Below are 9,651 nucleotides of genomic sequence, written 5' to 3'. Positions count from 1 at the left end.
TTCTTTCACTTGTTCGTTGTTTTTTTGCGCTTTTAACCTCACATACACTATTCATATCGTTTTACGTGAAGCGGCAAGTCTTAATAGACCGATCTCACCAGCCAGTTTGACTAAGCCATCGCTGCCGCAATGCATCGAGAGAACTTTACTCTTTCTGCACGTGCGACAACCCCGCTGGAGGTCTGCGCGAGTGGAGCACGAGGCGACAGGAGGCCTCGCATGCACGACCGTCTGCCTCTTCTGAACTAAAGTTATGGCGGCGACACGCATGCGCCGAATGCCTAGGGAGATCGGTCTATGCCAGATTGCATGAACAATGTGACTAATCTGTAGAATAAAAGCACGCGATTCTTTCTGCGAGGAGCTCACTGAGCTGCAGGCTGCGCGTTAGAGCCGGATTCAGCTGGCAGTATGAGCGAATAGTCGTTTAATTGTTCCTGTAAGTGTTGCTTCTTTCTGTTACATCTGTGATATATGAGTTATAGTTAGATTTAGCTAGACCATATAATTTCAAGTTTTAACTGACGCTGGAGCACGCTCGAGCTGTGCCTTTTATTTATCTGTGAAAAACAATAAGAAACGGACTCCTCAGCAATGTAAACTTCATTGCTCACAAACAGGTCAAGGAAGTCATATAGTTCACAAGCGGTGTACCTTTCGGGAAAAAGGCTTCCGCGAAAGCCTCAATATATTCTCTAGAGAACTGTTCAGGTCACCATATGCAGTCCAGTTTGCCAAAAGAGGTCTTTGGAGAAAGAGCTCGCAGAGCTCTTCGCTGCGGTACGGGTCTCTGCAGTTAGTGCACCACATCAGCGGGCAGTCGATAAAGTGTGGAAGCACAGCGCTCGAGAGGGCCTTGCAAAATCGTCCACAACGAAGAATCTCTGCCGACTATAGAGCCCTCTCGACAAAGGTGCAGGTGATCTTGCACAGCCAGACAGCTTAAGGCCGTGGATAGCTAAGTCCTCCTTGGTCAAGGCTAAACACAAACTGATATGCTCCGTCACGTGATGCAATTCCCTCTAAGGGCAACTCCGCTTCATTTTTGATATTTAGAAAACTATGTAGCCCTCTTCAGTATCATATAGGAAGACCCCATGTCAAATATTGCGATCTAATTCCGTCAATATATTAGTAAACTGGCCAGCAAACCTTCAAGTGAGCCAAGTCGCCCAAATCTGCCAACTCTAGCGTGCGACGCGAGGCGCAATCGTCAGCGCAGTTAATGCGACGGAGTTGGAGCGGCATACCTTGAGCCCCTACGTCAGAGGCATGTGCACGTCATTCTCACGTTTTGTTTGTTTTTACTTCTGAGAGCGAAATTGAACGATGACGTCATGAGTTTCTCTTCCCGGTGTTGGCTGACCGGGCGTTCACGTGGTCACCGCAACGCGGATGCGCTAGTTTGCGCTGCCCTGCGCGCTTATCGGTCTGTTTCTCCACTCTCTTTCTCTTTCGTCTTCTCCCCTTCCCCCTCTCGCCCGGGCCGTCACCGTCCACGCCACGCGAAGCGACCTGCGCGCGTAGCGTGTCCTGTCCCTCGCCCCCCTCCCGAACGTCACAAGACCACGTGGTTCGACGTGACGTGCCCATGACTCTGACCACACGAGACCAATGATGCCTGACGCAACCGAAGTTTCGGTTTCGGTATCAGCTGGTGTTTAAATTAGGATTACACAAATAATATTTCACATTTCGCGAATCCGAAGACGTAGAGTTGTTTAGTAGTGCTTTGTGAAATGGAATAACATGTAAGCCTAAATTTTTCGGAATTGAGCGGAGTTGCCCTTTAAGTTGCAGCTTGCATTCAGGGAAGGTCACCTGCAAAGTTGAGGAAGTTCTGCACATTAGCCTTCCTTGCTTCCATTCAGACATTTCTATTGCTTTGCTAGGCTAAATGTTTGAGCTAATTATTTTCGAATTACGACAATTTCTGCAAATAAAAATGGTCACCTTTTGTCCGCAAATGAAGGCCGAGTAGCCGGCCATGTAAGTCAGCGGTGCGAACTCAAGTTCAGAAGGGACTTCATTGTACTTCATCAAGTGCTGAATTTTCCAAAGCACACCAAGAGCTGTCTCAGTAACTGTAGGATTTCCTGTTTCACGTGCGGAGCTGGCACATTTCAGCGCCGTCTGGCACTCCAAACTAAAGGGCACATTTCCACATCTGGAAGCCTACGAAATGCCAACCTGTGCGCCGATATTGGGATTATTTCAGAAACTTGATCGGGTGTGCACTGACACTGTTCTCGAGAAACGGGGCGCCGGACATAAGATCAGTTAGATTGCAATATAACGAACGAAACTTGAGCAACTTTTCTGCCGTGAAAACTGCTGTTCTAGCATCAACTGGGTCGTTACCTTCGTTGAATTGGCGGACGCGGCTGAACAGAGACTCAACCGGGTCGCTGTTGAGAGGTCGCGTCAGAACATACTTAAATCTGAAATTAAAAAAAAAAAAAGTGAGCGAAAGAATACATTCTAGAAGCAAGTTTTTGAATCACAAAAACACTTTTTGCTCCAAAAGTTTGTTCTCACTTGAGGTCAGTCAGGAGATACTCAATGACGGCGACCGTTGGCCTGGTAGTCATTACGGTTGCCTCAAAGCTCTCTTTCATGAGGGACTTGACCCGAGACTTCGTACTTTCGAGTTTAATATCCTCGAGGTAGCTGATGAAATCAACTTCAAGCCATGAGAGCCGATCGTCTTCTGGTCTGACGAAAGGCGTTTATCTGGATTTCCAGTCAGAGATATCATGGAGGTCGTACCACATTCTAGCCGTTTTCATAAATGTGATGGTTGAGGTAATATCCTGGAATTCTGGAGCCCTCTTGTGGGACTGAGGATTCTTCCGCAGGTATTCGTGGGTGATAATTACTACAGGTGAAAATATTAACTTTGCGCGGCACACTTTCATCTTCTCTATATTGTTTGGTTCCACATGAGCTCGGCTCAGAAGTCGCACCGGTTTGACCAACAGATTCTCTTGAATGTTGGAGAGGGCTTTTGTTTAAAAAAAAAGCCAACTTTGAGCATCTGTGCTGAATTAAATATATCTCTTTCTAGCAGATTCATCCTGAGGTTTTTGCTGAAGTGATTGGGGTCAAAACAGTGAAACAACGGTTCACCATCACGTACCGGATTCGGCACAACGTGCTGGAGCGTGTTGTCGTCACACATCTGTCGAAACATAGCGGTGTTTGTCTAGTTGTTGTCAGTGACGATGCGAACTATCCAAAATTGTGCCTCTTCAACCGCCTTCATGACACTGAGCGTAATAATCCGGAGCTGGTCGTCCTTCAAATATCTTGTAAAGACATAGGCGACTGAAATCACGTAAGCTGTGGAAATCCCACGTAGCACGAAGCAAAGGAGCCACTCGGCTACATCAGTGGCTCTTGATCGAGCTTCACATCTGATGTCAACAAGCCCAAAAATTCTGTCAACTTGTCGATCATAAATAAGTTTGCTGCTAGATCGACATTACGTTAATGATGAGGCTGCAGTGGGGCTCCTTCTCTGAGAGCAGACTTTATCTCTCTAACTGCAGCCGTTCTTTGACGAGGCTCGTGAGCCCGATCTCGCCCGTAGGCGACCCGACAGACTTCTGCAACGTACTTCGGCAGGGCAGCTTAAGGAGTTTCCATGCGCGTTGGGTCATATCCTTTACATGATGTCGCTTTCCATAGTACGCATTCTCTCAGCGTTGGTTCTTGCCATATTGCCCTTGCCTTGTCAAAATTCACTTCTATTCGATCACAAATTTTGCAGTCTTGTCACCTTCCGATGCGGCTTTTGAAACATTCATCAAGGCTTGCACAGCTCTGTCCTCTTCGTATTGCTTTAATCTCTCTTGAAATTCGTCGCAGGTTTGTCGCAGCTTTTCCATTCACTCCTTCAGTCTTTTGGCTTGCATTTGAGGGCGGTGCGCGTTTTTCTTGGCATCTTCCATGAAGCATGTCAAATTTAATGATGTCTTACATTCTTCCACTTTAAACTCTCTTTGCTGGCAAGGTTCAATGGCATCGCACTCATCAACAGTTGGTCTTCTTTCTGCAGGGGACTGCATTTTGCGTTGTTGACTTTTACCGCTCGCATGCGACTTGGAAGCGATAGGTGGCACACGAACAAGCGTTTTGCGCTTCTTTGAACCTGCTGGTTGCATGTACAATGGATACAAGGGAAATGAGTCGGCACCGTTGTCGGTCGCAGCAACTTTCCCTTCATCCCTAACTTTTACCCCCTGCTCCTTAAAATGAAGGGAGCACACGACGTTCCTGGAGCTTGGTTGCCACTGGCTGCCCTTCTCGCTGCCTTGTCGCGAAATGTTCTTCAACCAGGTATCCCGGAAGTTCTCCCCAGACGGCAGCTCGTGATAGCAGAGTTCCGGATTTCTCGCAGCATTTGACTTACAACGCGGAACGCAACAGTGTTTAGGCATCGCGGGCTCCGTTACCCATGTGCACACTTTAAAAATGTGGAGAGACAGACAAAAGGCGGCTGTCTACGTCTCTTCTTCTTTCTCATTCATCAGTGGCTATCGCCACAAAACTATGCTCTCTTTCATACTGTCACGAATGACAATTGATCAGGCAATGATAACTGAAGAAACTAAACATTTAAAGGGGGGAACTTGTGCCCAAAACAAAAAGGGAACAGAAGAAAACAGCACAGCTTCGCGGGCGTAGATGTCGGCGAAACCGCAGGATCGAGTGCTGGGGCGAGACTGACCTTGGCTTTTGACGCGAAGCCCCTTATGTACACGCGTGGGCATCTGGAATGGTCGGCGTAGAAGGTTTGACGAGTAGAACAATCTAACCTCTAATTAGCAACACGGCTCTCGGATTTACCAGAACATCGCATTAGAGACAACAGAAAAGCGTACCCGCGGCCAGGAATCGAACGCTGGCTTTCTGCGTGGAAGGAGAGCGCGATAACTGTTAGGCCACGAGCGCGCTGCCTGCTCTGTCAGCTGCGCTCGCGGCATTATTCCCTTCTTTAAGTCTGCGGTCCCACGACAGCCATTTTTAACAAGGCGTTAGTTCAACCAATGGATGGCGACACGCACCCGTGGGGTGGCCGAAATATTGGTTCACAGTGGAATGGCCCGAGCACCATCACGTTCCCCTCGTGACCTTGCTCGCGCCGCTGCTGTGCTCAGCTGGCTCAAGTGACGGCCCAGCAAACGGATGTATGCGAGAATGTCCAGGCTGGGTAATAATTGTTCTCTGATATAGGGAGATGCGGTTCGGCTGTTGTAACGGGCTTTCGCAATAAATCTTACCAAGAAGGACTCAAATGTTGGTTGACGTGTTAATATTCTATCAATGAAAATTTCTTCTGCAAGAATGCACGCCAAGTAGACTCAATCTTCTAAGACACCAGTAGAAGCGGACGTCGTGGAAACTCATGGCCCTCATACCCCTCACCGCCCTCACAGCCCTCACGCACTCATGGCCCTCACGCCACTCACTGCCCTTAAGCACTCATGGCCCTCATACCCCTCACCACCCTCACGCACTCATGGCCCTCACGCCACTCACGCCCCTCACGCACTCATGGCCTTCATACCCCTCACCATCCTCACTCACCCTCATACTCATGAATTTTCCTGGTTCAGAAACTCACTCACCCTCACCTCACCTGTGAAGATGGTGAGTGAGGGCCCTCATGAGTGAGGCAACGTTACTAAAACACTCAGTTGGGAAACTCCCATAGAGACAGCTTTGAAAAAGTGACCCCAAACTGTCTCCGAGCACCGAGCTAATAGGGAGTTTTAGAATAACGTACGCAATTTTAGCGCACGCTAGCGCTAAATTTAGCGCTGGTATTAGCGCACGCGACGCAAGAGAGTTTTAGAATAGCGTTTCTCCGCCGCGACGCAAAAGCCCAAGCATCTCGCGCTTGCGACGCCACCAAGATACAGTAAAATATTTTATTTCACACACGAAATGCTGTAACTTTAGAAAGAAAAAAAACGAGTTTTTTGGTCCATAGTAGCATTTTAATTTGTTTAAACATGAGAACGCGACGCGAGCGGTTGACCGGTCGTGTCCGCTTGCGTCGCCTCGGCAAGAGAGGTCTCGTGTACTGACCTTCGCAAATCATTCCTTCGCCGTGAAATGTTCGCGCGTCGCAAGCATCAAGTTGTCGGTGATCGCTGCCAAACAGAGTACAATGTCGTCCCGTATTGAAAATTGCAGTCGCGAGGACACCGCCGACGTCGCATTCACGACGCCGGCAAAGCAGCCGCCGACATAATCCTGGAAGCCGCCATTTCTTTAACTGTGCCCGTCTTGGCTTTAGCCAACTTCTCATCACGAATCCTCCCAGGAGAAGCGCAAAGACTCTTTGCGTACGCACGCTATTTCCGAGAAATAGCGCACGCTAAAATTGCGCACGCAAAGCGCAAAACCTGGGGACCTATGTTGGACTTTCGAGAAACTAGAAACAGAAGTGACGTAGTGGCAGGTGACGCGTAACCAGGCAACGGCGCACACCGCGAAACCGCCCTCTATGACGCCGTGACGACATGGCAAGATTGGCGTCTGTCACTCACTTGAGAGGCGTCAAGAGCCAACCGCCGAAGAGCGGAAGTAGCTACGCTGTCCCCCTGCCGTACCTACGCTTTCCCGGTGGTACCTAGTCCCTACGCAAGCGTCCGTTTCTCCGGCAACCGGAAAGGCATTTTCTGCTTTTAGTCAAGCGATGGCAGCCAATCCCTTGCGGTGGTGACCTTCACATCGGCTCTTTTTTAAAGAAACTTGTCAAACTAAAAAAATACACGTGTTCTATTGAAATGAACAACTGATTTTGTAGCGGTTCTAGAAAATATTAGATGCAATAAACTCGCATAAAAGGTTAGAACAACATGCGGGACGCGGATGAGCGCCTAGTTCAAATTACTGGCGCTCATGACTGCTCATGAAACGGGAGGATGTGGCCTCTCTGGTACGCGGCGCAACTGAGCTGAGCCCGGCGCTGTCCAGAGACGACAAAGTTCGTCTCTGGAACGAGCTAACCTCCCGGCTCAACTTCCTCGGGCCTCCAAGGAAGGAGCCGGAAGGTTGGAAACGCTACTTGGCCATGCGGGTGTCTAAGGCGCGGGCGCGGGCTACGGAGCTGGCGAAACAGGCGAGGTAATTTGCGTAGTCTACTCATAGTGTGGACCAAGCTATTGAATTACTTCCTTTACCCGCAGGCAAACAGGGGGCGGAGGCGCCCGGGTGCGCTCACTGGCGTCATCATACTCACGTATTTTGACGCTGGTGGGCGAGGACTCGGCCCTGGGCGCTCCCGGGTTTTCTTTATTTGAAACCAAGAGGCCTGCACTCTAGCCACAACTTGGCACCCGCCTGAAACTGGCCTCCGGGTTTGCCATTTTTCTTATATCGTAATAAAGTGGAGATTTGGGCCAGTTCGTTCATTGCAAACAGAAAAAGCGACGAAAAAAACACAGGGACGCGGCCGAAGGGAAACAGGACAAGGTGCACTCTCAACTTAAGTTGAATTTCCAATAAACTTCAGTTGAAAGTGCGTCTTGTCCTGTTTCCTTCGTCTGTGTCCCTGTGTTGTTTGTTTGTTTTCTTATATCATTGTTGATCTCAACATACCTCTACTATAGAATCTGTTATGCTTCCATGTGCAACAAAACACAAACGAAATGGCAGTGTGCTGAATTAAGTGAAGTGTGAAATAATGTCTGTGATATATCCTGGATAATGGCAAAGAGTTTATACACTGTTTACTAGTCCATGCTCAATTTCACTTTAAAGAAAGTATTGCAACCTGTGTTTTCAAACATGTTTATTTTTCACGTTACGGCATTGTTATAAAAAAAAGAAAGCACTTTCAAAGACAAACTGCTTGTTGTCTTCTTTATACATTCAAACAGACACAAATCCAATATGCGATTATCGAGTGATACACTTGGCTCTGTGGTAGCCATAATAGATTGTAAAATGGAGCAGGGCAATGGAAGTGTAGAGAAAATTAATCAATGTCCAAACCCGATACAAACAATATATTGCAGTAAAAGAAGCAAAACAGGTCTCACCAGTAGCCTCATTGAGTTCTCCGTTTCCTACAAGGGCGAGCCAGATGCCCGTTGGCTAGCTAAATAACCCTATAAAACCTTCTGTTATTCATAATGAAACAGCGCGAATTATTGCAAGGACAGGAGAAGGAACTGGACAGGACGAGCGCTGACTAACAACTGAAAGGTTTATTCTCAGGAAACCACGAAGAAAAACACATAACACGACTCTCTAATCACGATGGAAGTGCGCATGCGCCTCACAAAATTGGGTGCTATCAGTTACACAATGTTACATGCGTCATCCCCGATCTAAAAATTCGACCTCATTGTCCAGCAAAATCAAGGAAGCCTGACTCACGCAGGCTGACCCCTCCTTCTTTATTCTATGAGCTTCAACAATCTCTCGAGCTTTTTGGTCTCGGTGTTTATACAAAACAACGGCTTTTTCCAGTAACGGGGTGCAGGCGCAGTCCCTGCAGTGTAACGCCAAGTGGGAGCTTGCCGTACCTGTTAAAGAACTACGGTGTTCCCGCAGGCGAATGTTGAGGCACCGCCCCGTTTGTCCGATGTATACCTTCCCGCAGGTGAAGGGTATCTTGTATACTACACCCAAGGTGCATGGCACGAACTCAATGCGGTGTTTTATGCCGCACGGGCTCTCCCCCTGTTTCTCTACCTTGTTAACCCGCTTTTCCACTGCAGAGCAAATACTGCTTAGCTTGTTACGTGCCGAGAACACAACATCTACCCCGAACTTCGAGGCTGCTCTCTTAAAGCCGTGTGACATGTGGTGCACATACGGGATGACTGTGACCTGCTTTTTTACTTTTGTGGCTACTTTTCCCCGCGCCTCACCCTTAATGTTTTTCACTGTTGCTTCCGCCGCCGAGGCGATAACCGATTCCGGGAAACCGGCGTCTTCTAGTCTACCTACCTGGGCGGCAAGGCTTTGTCCCACTCTGTGGTAGCAAGACTTTGTTACTGCGGACAGGATACATGATTTTGCAATGCCCCTTTTGACGAGCTTGGAATGCCCCGATCTAAAATCAAGGAGATTCTTGGTGGTCCTGGGATGATGCCACCAACAAACGTGGCTCTGGCTCACATCTACGCTCAGATCCAAAAACTGGATTGTCTGGTCTTTTGGGGTCTCAAAAGTGAACCTCAGGCCCAAACCCTGCTCCTTGAACGTTTTTAGCGCGAAATCAAGGGTCCGACTAAAGTTACCTTTGTCGACGAAAACTAAATAATCGTCGACATACCTAAAAATCTTTTTAGCGGGGGCCTTCAACAGACCGTCAAGTGCCCTGTCAACCTTTGCAAGGAAGATGTTACTCAGCACGGGTGCTACCCTGGACCCTATGCACACCCTAGACTTTTGCACATACACCTTGTCATGCCACCCGATAAAGGTAGCCCTCAAATAAAATGACAACACTTCTAGAAACCCTTCGACCGGAATCCCGCATTGGGACCTAAACGCAACTTCATCGTTGAGGTCAGTAATGCATTCTTTTACGCAACGCATGAGGTCATCGTGGGGCATAGAGTAATGCATTCTTCTACTCTCCTGTCCTTGCAATAATTCGCGCTGTTTCATTATGAATCCATA

General features: G+C 48.3%; 1 pseudogene; it reads right to left on the bottom strand.

The window, feature by feature from the left end:
* Positions 1-639: 639 nt before the first annotated feature.
* LOC115323350 lies at positions 640-3,721 on the bottom strand (annotated as a pseudogene).
* Positions 3,722-9,651: the final 5,930 nt, after the last annotated feature.

Source organism: Ixodes scapularis, unplaced genomic scaffold (genome assembly GCF_016920785.2).
Source record: "Ixodes scapularis isolate PalLabHiFi unplaced genomic scaffold, ASM1692078v2 ptg000058l_1__unscaffolded, whole genome shotgun sequence".
NCBI lineage: Eukaryota > Metazoa > Arthropoda > Arachnida > Ixodida > Ixodidae > Ixodes > Ixodes scapularis.
This window is presented reverse-complemented; position numbering and strand designations above follow the sequence as displayed.